This window comes from Tenebrio molitor, chromosome 1 (genome assembly GCF_963966145.1).
Source record: "Tenebrio molitor chromosome 1, icTenMoli1.1, whole genome shotgun sequence".
Taxonomy (NCBI): Eukaryota; Metazoa; Arthropoda; class Insecta; order Coleoptera; family Tenebrionidae; genus Tenebrio; species Tenebrio molitor.
The window spans coordinates 14,851,999-14,865,926 of NC_091046.1; the positions used below are offsets into that span (position 1 = coordinate 14,851,999).

Sequence of the window (13,928 nt, forward strand, 5' to 3'; positions counted from 1 at the left end):
TAAAGATTTATTGGACATGACCTTCATAAATGTGACTTTTGTAATGTAACTAAATTAAATTTACTTTTACAAATGCACAGCTCACTTGATGAACATTTATATGAAATCAATTATACAGAGTGATCAACAAGAAACCAAATAAAGAGTGCTACCTCATCTTTTGTTTTATCGAAACGTATTTCTAACGAGGATCAGCCGCTTTTATTTACTTGCTGTGCACTCGTTTTGTTGGTTGCCTACCTCTCAAAAATCTATTATTAATTGCCTTTATAAATTTTTTGTAATTCATGAATAATACATTTAAAAGCAAGTTATAATTAATTATTATTTATTATTGATTAAGGAAAAAACACACAGTTACACAAAATTCCTTCATAAGGCACAATCTTGAGTTACAAAATTTTAAAAATAATTATTTTTCACAATTCTTTGTTTTGCTGTTTTCTGTAAGAAAAGTGTAAAAGTTATTTATTATTCTCTAATTTTTGGGTAATTGAGAACTTACTCGTATCTTTTCTAGCAGTGTTTAAAACATTTAAATTACTCCAAGGTCAAAAAATAAGTTTACACAAAAACTGCTCAAAATGTTCTCCATTGTGGTCCAGACAGAATCAAACTCGCCTCTCATAATTTCAAAAACCCTTATGAAGCTGTTAATTTGTTTAGGGTAATGTGTGGGTTTTATTTCTTGCAACACACAAAGGGAAACAAATTAATATCCTTCTTAAAAATTTTCTGATAAGTGCCATAACACAATTTAACTTGTTGTCTTAAACGCCTTATGGAAGTTGAGGGATGTTCCTTGATAATTTGTTGAACATTTTGCACCATTTCTAAAATTTGAACTAAGGACTGACCTGACTTCTTCTTAATGATGGGTTATGATTTGCTAAAATTAGGCACTATAATTTTAAGACATTGATAAACTTGTTGATAACCAATACCATCAGGTTCGGATATCTGGCTTGAAATTCTTCGGTGTAAGGGGGTACAAAGTAAGGCCAGTCTTCATTTTCTTGTTTCACCCTCTTTCGAAAATAATCTAATAAAAATGCCTTCTCTTTAATGGTAAAACCCATTTTACAACTTATTCTAGGATAATTATTGCTTACAACTTAAATAAACGTCTGTAAACTTTGCCGAAATCGAAGATTTGTTTTCTAGGTTAAATCACTTAAATTGTCAACAACAACAACCTTGAATTTTGAAATGTGACATTTCAACGAAGCATCCCCGTACCAGTAGCGTCGCGTTTGGCAATAAAGATGATAATTTACTTACTCTTACATCTTACAAATGTAAAATGTTGCTCTTGTTAATCTTATAAATTGTTTTCCTTATGTTATAATAATAATAAAATGCACAATTATAATTCCAACGTCTAAAATTCATAAGGTATCATTTTTTATTAAGTAGCGTTTGAGACCATAAATTGTCTACGCCCATGTTTTGACCGCTTATGTGCATATGATTTTGCTACGACGTGACCGATAATTTGCAACGCTTGCTCTGATTTGGATTCTTGTTGATCACTCTGTACAATGGCCGTATAATTGATTTTATATAAATGTTCATGTTAATTCAAAGAACACATTTACGAAATTCGCATCAAAAGAAAATTATACATATGTATGGGAGATAAGAAATTATTACAAGTATCCCCGAGCATGCCCAACTTCATCTAGCTTCCGCTGCGCTCTATACGGCCGTCCCAATAAGGGTATAAAGTTGATTCCGCTAACCTAAAAAAATCGTTTGGTAACTAGCTCCAACTAGCGGAGAAAACTGTTAATAACAATGATTGACATATCTTTTCAAAAGTGTCAAGAAGTTTCAAAAGGATATGAAAATATGTTTGGCGGGAAAATATGAACTGGACTTGATACTAACCTTTCGACTGTTAGAGAAAATTCGAAATTTAAGTAAACCAATTATTATTGCTAATCGCAGTAACACCATATACAGACTGATCACAAAAAACGCCCCAGCTTATATTTTTCCTATTTGATATCCGATTTCAACGAGCGATACATCAAATTAAAGGGTTCAAAAAGTACTATAAACTGGATATAAAATGTTGCCCTTATCAACCCTACCTTGCAAGGGCCAAGGAACAATTTTATTTTTTTAAATAGCAACATACAGTTTTTTTGGTATGGTTAGATTCATTATGTTTTGCAAAGTTCAAAAATATAACACACCCTATATATTTAAATGTTATTCTAATTTTTAATTCTATTAGGAGCAAGTAGAACTTTATTCGTAGCAGGCCATGAATTACTTATGAAGACATTCTAGTAGCCATGGAAACAATATTTATTCATTAATAGAAACAATAAAAATAACAATAAAATGTTTTCTACGGAACTGTTCAAATTGAGCACCATTTTGTTCGAGACATTGTTGACATCTATAGGCTCTGCCATTTCTATTGAAACACCACCTGTTGGATTTTTCCTAAAATTTAGCAATGTGTAACAGGTTCGGTTGGTTGTAAAACGGCTTTTAGTGAGAAATTTGAAATTTTGACATTTTCTAGTTCCTAAAACGTCAAAGCAAATCACTGTCAAAATAAGTATGATAAATTGTTAAATCAATGATCTAACTACACATTTAGCAATTATTTATCTCGTCGACGCATCGTGCATTCTTAATATATATAATAATTAATAATTTAATAGAAATCTAAAAATTTTACGCCTGCGAGTCCTACCACTACAAATGTGAGTGAGTGGTTTTTAGCGTGGTTATCTGTCGTGGTTAGTGTTCCTGCTGGAAGGTGGAAGGTAAAACCCAAGGGAAACTCAAAGAATTTTAATCAATGAATAAGGAAATTACAAAATCAAAGGATTGGCGCCAGTTTTGGAATCTTGAAGGATTTCGCCTCCCAGGTGTGATTGGATAATTCTGTAGACAGTAATATCAGATACCTATCTGGAAAAAGAAATTGGTATTATGGGAGTATATAGGCAATGTGGGATAAGATTGTAAGGATTAAAAAATCAGGAGTTTGAGGAACTCATAATTGAATGAATTGGGGAAAAGTTTAAGTTAAAAAATAATTATTTTGGTTTATTTTAATGTACTTATATGTATTAAGTATTTTAATAAACTACACTTGCTGAAATGCTTTTTTTATTGAATATTTCTTATACTGAAACCACAGAGGATCGACGAAACTAACACGTAACCTCACTTTTCTGCTGTTAAAGTTAAATGAGTTATAATAATTAATAACAAATAAAACTGCACTTAAAGTTTAGCTGAAGAGATGAAAATCAAATTAATTCCAATTTAGAACAATAATTTAAGGTGTCCCCTCAAGACGCATGTGCCAAGTGGCGTGTGATAAAAAGTGCGGCATTTAATTTTGATGTTATACCTACCTAAATCTTAGCATTGTTAGCAAATGTAAATACGTTCTAAGCTGAAGACGCTGACGCTTTTTAGAATGATAGTGTTTCGGTTCAATTGCCTCCTACGAAGTTTGACGGATGTTTCCGCACCCAGGAGTTTGAACCTATGACACGCCAATTGCGTGTCCGGTAGGGTTTTCTTTTTACGCGTAGGGGTTTCGCACAATGTGGACCGTGATTTCAAAATGAGGATAGATGCTTCAGATTAATGCAAAGATGTATTGGTGTTTCTGGTTCTACATTTGCTTATCAACTAACTTAAAACTAACGAAAATGTATAAAAGTGAATTCGCACCCCCTCTCCGTCATGGGTAGTACGCTGGTGGTCTTTTGCAAGATGTGCATGAGCCAGATGGCGGGACTTTCCCACTATTGTGAAAGAGACCACCAACGTACCGGCACCGGGGATGATTGTCGACAGGAATATTGGAAGCGGCGTCATAAACTAAATTGGACCGGCCGCTCCAACATCCCGCCCCTCATTGAAGGCTTCCTTCAATATTAAATTTAAACGGTATATACAAATCAATTATGTATGACACATCGGTGTGCACATGTACAATTGAAACTTATGACTAAAGAACAAACGACAAAACAAAAAAAACGAAATGAATACAAACAAACAAACAAAAATGGGTAAATAGGCACTATCACTAAAAGTTCAAAAAAGTTCGAACACTCACACTGGTTAACTGCACATAGAGGCCATGGGTAAAACACACACTTTGTTTATTGAGCGGGTCACTTCACCTTTTGAAGTTTTTAAAGTCACCACACGCACACAACCATCCTTTCCTGGGTGTAGGCGAACGACACGTGCCAAGCGCCATTGAAGGGGTGGTGAATTGTCTTCCTTGATGACCGCTAACTCGCCCACTTCGATGTTTGGAAGACGCTGGTTCCACTTACGGCGGGGTTGTAATTGCGTCAGGTAGTCCACGGACCACCTTTTCCAAAAATGCTGCCGAAGTTGTTCCACATATTGCCATCGAGACAGCCGGTTGATGGGCAAAGGCGTTACGTCATGCTCCACGGGGGCAGTGAGCAGATCACCTATTAAGAAGTGGCTTGGGGAAAGGGCGATTAGGTCATTGGGATCGTTGGAGATGGGTGTCAAAGGACGTGAATTCAGGCAGGCTTCGATCTGTGTTAATACCGTGTGCATCTCCTCATATGTTAGTGATGTCAGACCAATCACTCTTTTAAGGTGTAACTTTACGGACCGGATACCTGCCTCCCATATCCCACCGTGATGGGGACTATGGGGAGGAATGAAATGCCACCGGACCGTACGATCGGCTAGCCGGTCAATTACATCGCGTTCGAATTTTTGAGACTTTAACATTTCGCCAAGTTCGGATAATTCATTACGAGCACCCACAAAATTCGTTCCGTTGTCCGAATATAAATTTGCAACGTGCCCGCGACGGGATATGAAGCGTTTGAGAGCGCCCAAAAACGATTGAGAACTCAAATCTCCGACGAGCTCTAAATGTAACGCTTTGGTCGCAAAGCAGACAAACAGGGCGATATAACCCTTTACCGTCCTTTTGCCTCTACCTCGACCCTCTTTCAGGTACACTGGACCGCCAAAGTCAACGCCGCTGTTGAGAAAAGGTCGGGCCGGTTGAACGCGATCTTTGGGCAAATCACCCATTAATTGTGACGATGTCGTGGGATTTGCTCGGAAGCATTTGAGGCAATTGTGAATGATTCGCCGCACCACGGAGCGCCCCGACATGGGCCAGTACCTTTGTCGCAGAGAGGCCAATGTAGCCTGAGGGCCGGCATGCAATAATGAGATGTGCTCCGCTTGAATGATTAATTCGGTGATTTCGCACTTGGGTAACACTATTGGGTGCTTAACGTCCGAATGAGCGCCGGAATTTCTTAAACGACCTCCGACACGTATGAGTCCGCTATCGTCGAGGAAAGGGTTGAGTGATATCAGACGACTTTTCTTGCTGACTTGACGACCGCCCTCGAGTTCTTTGATTTCGGTACTAAACGCTTGAGACTGTACGTTTTTTAAAATGATAAGCATTGATCTTTGTAATTCAGACACTTTCAAGGGACCGGTGTGCTTCGTGATGGGCTTTCGACAATTTTCCGCGAATCGTAAACAATACGACAACACGCGTTGTAGTTTGCGCAACGATGAAAATCGAGTCAAAAAATCTGGTGGTAACATTTTCTCGGAAGTTATCGCGACAGCAACCACACGTCGTTGTTCCGGCAACTCCTGATCGTTGGCGAAGTTTGGATTCGTCTGACAGTACTTCGGCCAATGCTGTGCCTCGTTTGACAACCAGGATGGCCCGTGCCACCATAATGGAGAATCAATCAATTCGCGGGGTGAACAGCCTCGCGAAATTATGTCTGCAGGATTGTCTTTGGTGTTGACGTAACTCCAGACGCAATTTTTTGTTAACATCTGAATCTCGGAAACACGGTTTGCGACGAACGTTTTCCAAGTCGCTGGCTCGGCCGCTAACCACGACAAAACGATTTGAGAATCCGTCCAACAGCATGTCTTCGCGATGGGCAAATTCAAAGATTGTCTTAGGCTAGCAATTAACTTTGATAGCAACAACGCCCCGCAGAGCTCCAAGCGAGGGAGAGTTATTGTCTTGAGGGGTGCCACTCGAGATTTAGCGCAAAGTAACCGGGTTTGATGGGGTGTCGCGGTGTTTAAGGATCTGATATAGATGCATGCTCCGTAAGCGCGTTCGGATGCATCGCAAAAACCGTGGAGTTCGAATCCAATGGGATTCTGATTCGAAGTTACCTGCCGAGGAATCTCCAACTGATTCAATTCAGGTAAGCTGGCAATGAATGAATCCCAGGTAGTCAGGATCCTTATTGGGACGGACTCATCCCACCCAACATTTAACGACCATAGCGATTGGATCATTAATTTTGCAATTAGGATGACCGGACCCACAAGACCGAGAGGGTCAAAAATCTGCGCGGTGATTGATAAGATTCGTCGCTTGGTTACCCGATTTCCTGACTGGATCTGACATATGGAATATTTTAACGCGTCATGTGTGCAATTCCATAATAGACCTAATGTTTTGGAGTCGCCATGTTTATCGAAATTCACCATGACTTCATTTTCACTTAACGTGGGCAATAGCTCGGGGCAATTTGATGCCCATTTGTTTAACGGGAAACAGCCTTTGTCAAGGATTGCCACTATATTGTCGCGTAACGCGAGCGCTTCGCGGACCGTTTTTGCTCCAGTTAGCAGGTCGTCCACATACGTGTCCTGCATGATTGACCGCTGAGCTTCGGGATTATTTGAGCCTTCTTCCAGCGCTACCTGTTGTATGCATCGCGTAGCCGGGTAGGACGATGACGCCATGCCGTAGGTAACCGTGTTAAGCTCGTAAACTTGAACCGGATGGGACGGGTCGCGACGCCATAAAATTCGTTGGTACTTTCTGTCCTCTTTGTCCAATTGTATTTGCCGATACATTTTTGTTATATCCGCGGATATCACGATGTTATGCAACCTAAAACGCGTAATGATGGCAAAGAGATCCTGTTGTACCACCGGACCTACCATTAATTTGTCGTTTAGACTGACACCGTTAGAGGTTTTGGCCGATGCGTCAAAGACTACGCGCAATTTGGTGGAAACACTGGACTCTTTTACTACCGAGTGATGAGGTAAAAAATACCCGTCGTTGGAGAACATTTCGCGATCTTCAATTGTTACCGGTGACATGTGATGCAAAGATTGATATTCGTCCAAGAACAATTGATAGGAAACGCGCAAATCCGGAGATCTTTTTAATCGTCTTTCAAGACCGTGTAACCTTTTCAAAGCGATGTCATAAGACGACCCTAACTGTTTTGAATTGTCTTTGAATGGTAGTCTGACTGTGAATCGGCCGTCATTGTCGCGTTTGACGGTGGAGATGAAATGTGTCTCACACGCTCGTTCAGCGGAAGTTAGCGATTTGTGAACCGGAGTTTCCTCAATTTCCCAAAATTTCGCAATTCGAGCGTCGAGAGGATTCACTGCGCTGGTTACGACGTGTAAATTCGTCACGGAATTTTGCGGAAGTTTGGCAGGTAGACGCATTGCGCCCCCGGCTATCCATCCCAGGTGGGTCTTTTGGAAAACCGGGTGCACTTTGGTGGCCTTGATTTGACCGACACAGAGGAGGTCCCAAAAGATTTCAGCACCGATTAGAATATCTATGGGACCGGAACGATGAAATTGCGGATCCGCTAGCTTGATGTTATTTGGGATTTGGAGGAGACTTGCATTTATCGATTCCGCCGGCACTGAATGAGTTATGATCGGTACTACAAGACAATTCAAGTTAGCACCGAACGCATTGTGAAATGATTTGACTTGCAGACTGGCGATTTTATTGACAATGCTGCCGTTAGCATTACCAATTCCGGTGACGCGGATGTTGGTTTCTTTCGAATTGACCCTTAAACGTTTGCAAGTTTCGACCGTTACGAAGTTGGATTGAGACCCAACATCAATCAATGCGCGACACGATTGATATTGGCCGGTGTTGTCTCGTACGAGAATGACTACTGTTGATAAAAGTACCTGCGATTCGTAACTATGACAGTGATGGTTAGCTACGATCGGGGTGTCTTCAGCCGCGTTCGTTGTCACAGGTGCTGCGGGTTCCGTCAAATGGAGCAATGAGTTGTGCATTTTATTACAAATTTTACAAACTCCTGACTTGCATTGGGACGCGGAATGTGAGGTGCTCCTCAAGCAATTGAAACATAATTTTAATCTTTTGACTTCGGCGATCCGAGCCGAAACGGACAAATTTAAAAATTGTTTGCATTGATACATAAAATGGTTTTGATTGCACAACTTGCACGAGGGTTGTTGCGTAGCCAAGTTGGAGGAAGATCTCGTGAACGGCGCTTTTGATTTCTGTTGCGGATTTGACTTGGATTGAACGTCACGGTTCTTTTCGGGGTTTTTGTGAAATTGGATCGCTTCCCACACGCGACAGCGATCCTTGAGGTACGCGTACATGTCCTTTAGCGTTGGCATCGTTTTTTTGTTGGTTGTTTCCCATTCCCGCATGGTAAATGCATCTAATTTTAATTCGATTAAATGGATTATTAGAAGATCCCATGTTTCCGTCGGCGCATCTAACGTGTTTAACACTTTCAAGTGCAAATCTACCTTGTCGATAAGTTGCCTCAGAGACGCGGGAGAATCTTTTGTGACGTTAGGTAAATCGAATAACGCGCGAATGTGATTTTTTATGATCAAACGTTGATCGTCATACCTTTCTTTCAGCAAAGCAATCGCGATTGGATAATTTTCGGTGGTGATGCCTAAAGATTTGATCACGCTACTGGCTTCTCCTGTGACGCACGAATTTAAATACTGAAATTTCTGTATCGGCGACAAAGATGCGTTGCTGTGAATTAGCGAATCAAATCTCTGATAAAATGAGAGCCACTGCTCCCAGCTTCCATCGAAAGAAGGTAAACTCATAGTCGGAAGCGCTACCGGTACGAAATTCGGATTGGTAACCGATTGATTTGAATGACGAGTGTTCGCGTTTGGCGTTTCCGATTTCGCCGCGTTGAGAATTGTGTTGACGCGAGCCACCGCTGCGCTAAAATTGTTTTCGAACTCTTCGCGGTAGTTGATTTGCTCATCTAACGCATCTCCTTCATCGACCTCAAATTCGATTTGTTTTTGGACGTTATCAAATTCGCTCTCTAAGTTTTTGAATTTCTCAAATCTCACTTGTAGTTGATCAAAATTCGGATTTTCTTGGTTGAGCTCGTCGACCATCGAAACAAACTTTGTGAGGCGGGCCTTCAATGCCCCTCTGGATTTGATTAATGCAGCTAATGATAGCTCAGGCATTTTGAAAGTTATGTCCGAACGTTATGTAATGTAACCAACCGCCTTAATGACTAAATTCGTTCTGACTAAACGATGGTTTTTACTTCAAACCGCAATTTGAGGTATGCACACAATTTGGAAGGTTGGTGAGTGATAAGAAATGTGGATGAGAAGGAAGCCACTGACCTGCACTTTCCTTTGCTCTACGGGGGGTGTCGTCGCTGCCTCGGGAACCTCTGGGCCTGCAGATGGATTCGTCGCAATCTCGATTACGATCCTGGTTCGCTGCGAGGGCGCTCGATTGTTGCACTGGACTTTGATTGCACTGAAGCACTACTTTTTGATACACATCCGGCTCGAAGGACCAAAAAATGTTTCGGTTCAATTGCCTCCTACGAAGTTTGACGGATGTTTCCGCACCCAGGAGTTTGAACCTATGACACGCCAATTGCGTGTCCGGTAGGGTTTTCTTTTTACGCGTAGGGGTTTCGCACAATGTGGACCGTGATTTCAAAATGAGGATAGATGCTTCAGATTAATGCAAAGATGTATTGGTGTTTCTGGTTCTACATTTGCTTATCAACTAACTTAAAACTAACGAAAATGTATAAAAGTGAATTCGCACCCCCTCTCCGTCATGGGTAGTACGCTGGTGGTCTTTTGCAAGATGTGCATGAGCCAGATGGCGGGACTTTCCCACTATTGTGAAAGAGACCACCAACGTACCGGCACCGGGGATGATTGTCGACAGGAATATTGGAAGCGGCGTCATAAACTAAATTGGACCGGCCGCTCCAACAGATAGAAAAACACCTTTTTTAACTTACGGAAAAGATTTCTGAAATTTCAACACAAATTTTTTCGGCTGACCACATTGGTTGACTTAAATGCAGTTTATCATATAATTTAATAAGAGTTCTCTTCATGTCAGCACCCATAAGGACGTTTTTTTTTCTATTTTGCTCTATTTTCGCGAAAAAACAATAAATTCTTGATAATTATTGGGTTATAATTGAAAGACGCGTTGAGTCAAATATGACATGACATTCAAGATTGGCAATAATAGTCAAAAAATTACTAAACATATTTGCAGCGTTGCCAAACTGTCAATCAACAGGTGGTGTTTCAATAGAAATGGCAAAGCCTATACGTATCACACTTCGCGTGGCATTCAGAAGGATTTTAGGTGGCGTTTTTCTGCATGCAGTAATTTCTATTATATTCGAAATACTTATGCTTGAACACATCCATAATTTCGTTATTATTCATTTTATTTCACAACATAAAATTGGTGAAGAAAATTAAACAAAAATCACGACAAATAAAGTTTATTTCCAAAATAAACTTTTTTTCACTACTAGTAATAAAGTCTAGCGTTATCGGTTGTCATAGAACACTGAGAAGTTTCGTTTTTCTACGTTGGCTCAGTGACAGGTAAATCATTTTTCATTATTAACCAGTGGTGAATAATGGAACAACCGTCACCTAGCAACGAAAGATTGTCGTCTATTTCATTGGTTAACGTAGACGATTTTCATACCAACTGTCAAGAAATGACAACTCGGACCCGTCGCATCCGACAAAATAATTTGATTAATAATTATTATCAAAAAGGGTTTTAACGTATCTAATAGTGAAAAAAATAGTATATAAGCCACGGTGGAGAAGTCCCTTCCAGCTTTCAAGATGATTCAGATTATTCCTCTGAGTCCCCTCGCGGCCGAAAGTTTGTTACCTCCAGCTCTAAGCTCCCGTTGGCGTACCTTGACCGCGTAGTTCCGAGTTAAACATTGTTTTTGTCATTAATCGAATTGTAAAATATGAGTAATACCTGGGATACGGTTTTTGAAGAGGGTTTTTCATCCGTCCCTGTCTGTAATAACTGCACCATAATTTGTTTACTTGTTTTGCAAGCGTTAACTGTCATTTTGTCTGTCATGTGCCCGTTTTTCTGTTATTTTAAATATTGTTGCATTCATCGTGTCGTTTATCTTTGTGATGTACTCAACTAGTTAATTTCTTGTATTTCGTTAAACTTGATTTCTGTCCTTTGTATTCGTTTCAATTTCTTTTTCATCAAAGTTATTACAGACATTTTTAATAATAGTTATTTACACAATTAGTGGGATAAAAGCAATATTACAGGATTCGAGTGTGAAGATTGCAGATGACGAGGGCGTTAGCCCGAGTTCATCTGTAATCACACGAGTTTCCTGTAATATGCTTTAGCCCACGTGTTATGTACAAAATTTTATCTAAGACCGCCCCGAATTAAAAAAAAAAAGGTAAATCTTATTTATTTCCGCCAGTTTCATTACACCACTCAGTGGAATAATGACTTACTTATCCCACTGAGTGGGGTAATGAAGCTCACTTATCCCACTGAGTGGAGTAATGAAATGCATCCGGTAATGAAGTTCCTTATTCCACTCAAATGAGTGGGATAAGTGTCATTTATCCCACGGGATTAGATAAAAGGTATTTTGCGTCCCTCACATGTGTTTTATTTGCGGCACTCTTCCAACTGGAACCCTCACCGTTTGCATTCCGAACCTTTTCCGCCAAAAGAAAATCACAACGTAGGGCTCCTCCGATTCGATGACGATCACGACCACATTTGTTACCGTTTTGCGCAGGTTCAAATATTTGGCGGAAAAAGTAATGTATTCAAATCATTACAACGTTGTATTTTTTTTATCTGTTTTAGTTATAAATTACTAAATTAGGTAACAAGAAGTGTTCAATTGAAATGTTCATCAAATTGGGTTTGACAACATGTTAAAAGACAACATCGTAAATTAAGTTGGTTAGACAAAGATAGTGACAAAGATCAAAGCCAATTTGATGAAGTTTTCAACTGAATACGCGTTATAAATAAATGATAATAGTTATTTACATAATTAGTGGGATAAAAGCAATATTACAGGACTCGAGTGTGAAGATTGCAGATGAGAGGGCGTTAGCCCCAGTTCATTTGTAATCACACGAGTTTCCTGTAATATGCTTTAGCCCACGTGTTATGTACAAAATTTTATCTAAGACCGCCCCAAATTAAAAAAATAAATTTTATCCAGTGAAATAAATGTTTCATTACCGCACTCAGTGGGATAAGAATTTACTTTTCCCACTGAGTGAGGTAATGAAACTCATTTATCCCACTGAGTGCGGTAATGAAAATGCGTGAGGTAATGAAGTTCTTATCCCACTTAAAATTAGTGGGATAAGTATAATTTATCCCACGAAATTAGATAAATATATTAGTACTTGTTATCATTATGATATACAGGTGTCCCAGAACTCGCGGATCAAATTGAAACTGTATATTCCTTGATGGTAATGAAGGTAAAAAACGTTTAGAAAAATATTCAGGGTGCAACAGCTTTTTAGTTATGAATTAATCAAATTGACCAATAGAGCTCGATCTAATTTTCCCTTTATGAGAAAATTGAGTACCTTCCCTCAATTGCCAAGCAACGTATAATTCGATGAATAATAAAATTATTTTCAATATTTATCTGGTCAACTTGTCGAAACAGACGTCAAAAGTGACAGCTATTTTTGAAATAACCAAAAATGGGATAATTTCGCCAAAGGCAGGCGAACAAATGTATAGAATCTAAATCAGGGAACGCAAGAAGTTAGTTTCTTATTCCGACAATGAATGAAATATGGTTTGTTATGTTATGAGTGAAAATTTCCAGAGCAATTGTAACCTTGAGGGGTATGGCAAATTGACGGGAGGGATATGATGAATTGAACCTTTGTTGAAGGAAGGTAAAATGGCGACGTAGCGTCAAGTAAGTAATACATATTACTACCTTAAAAATCTTTGTAAAAAGGGAAATATGCAGGGCCGGTGAAGTGAATCGGAATCACAAGAAATTTATTCTGACTCCTGTGCATCACACTGCATCTGCAACGTATTAGCGCAGCTACACGAGCGGGACTCGTCATCGTCGAAGTGAAAGAAAAGACTTTTAGGAACATTTTTGACAATGCAAAAAAAGCTGGAGTTACACGTAGGTTTTGAGCAACAGATCAAGCATAGTGGCAGTTCCGAAAGAAAGAAGACAAAACTGGATTGAACTAACCTATTTATTTTAGCATCATTATTAGTAAAAATTTAAGATCAAATTTTATAACTAAACGATGTAGAATGCAACAAATAAAATAAGAAACATGCAAAATAAAAAGAATAATTTATAACAAGTGTTCAGTCTAAGGATATTAGGAATAACAGTAGCCAGTCTTTCGTGAATTTGGTCATTTATTTCTTCTAAAATATTGATAGGTTCGCGGTAAATATTGTTCTTCAAATATACTTCTACCGCCGTCATCAAAGTACTGAAGAACAGCATCTTCAGTCTCTGGCGTTTTAACTTCTCGCGGGGGACCACCAATTTCTTGTCAGCTAGGCACCAAGGACCCAATGTCTCGAGCACGGTACACCAACCGTAGAAATACGTTATAATTTGGATGTGGAAAACGTATTGCATATTCCCTTCCATCCTCACGTGCATTGCGCCGGCACTCTCCATAAATTATGAGCATTTCGGCATTCTCTGCAGCTGTATACATGATTTCAATACGAAGTTTGACAATTTCGAATGAAATTATAACTTGACGTTGTCAAAATCTTCGCAGTTGCCCAAACA

At 39.4% G+C, this 13,928-nt stretch overlaps 2 long non-coding RNA genes across 2 annotated transcripts; one reads left to right on the plus strand and one right to left on the minus strand.

Moving 5' to 3' along the window:
- Window positions 1–311: 311 nt before the first annotated feature.
- Window positions 312–1,719, minus strand: LOC138135020 (uncharacterized). Its single transcript, XR_011160857.1, has 3 exons — window positions 945–1,719; window positions 506–889; window positions 312–444 (listed from the first exon to the last, which is right to left on the minus strand). It is a non-coding gene; the product is annotated as an uncharacterized lncRNA (long non-coding RNA).
- Window positions 1,720–12,426: 10,707 nt separating this feature from the next.
- LOC138122476 (uncharacterized) lies at window positions 12,427–13,483 on the plus strand. The gene is made up of 2 exons (XR_011156519.1): window positions 12,427–13,070; window positions 13,125–13,483. It is a non-coding gene; the product is annotated as an uncharacterized lncRNA (long non-coding RNA).
- The last annotated feature ends 445 nt before the right edge of the window (window positions 13,484–13,928 follow it).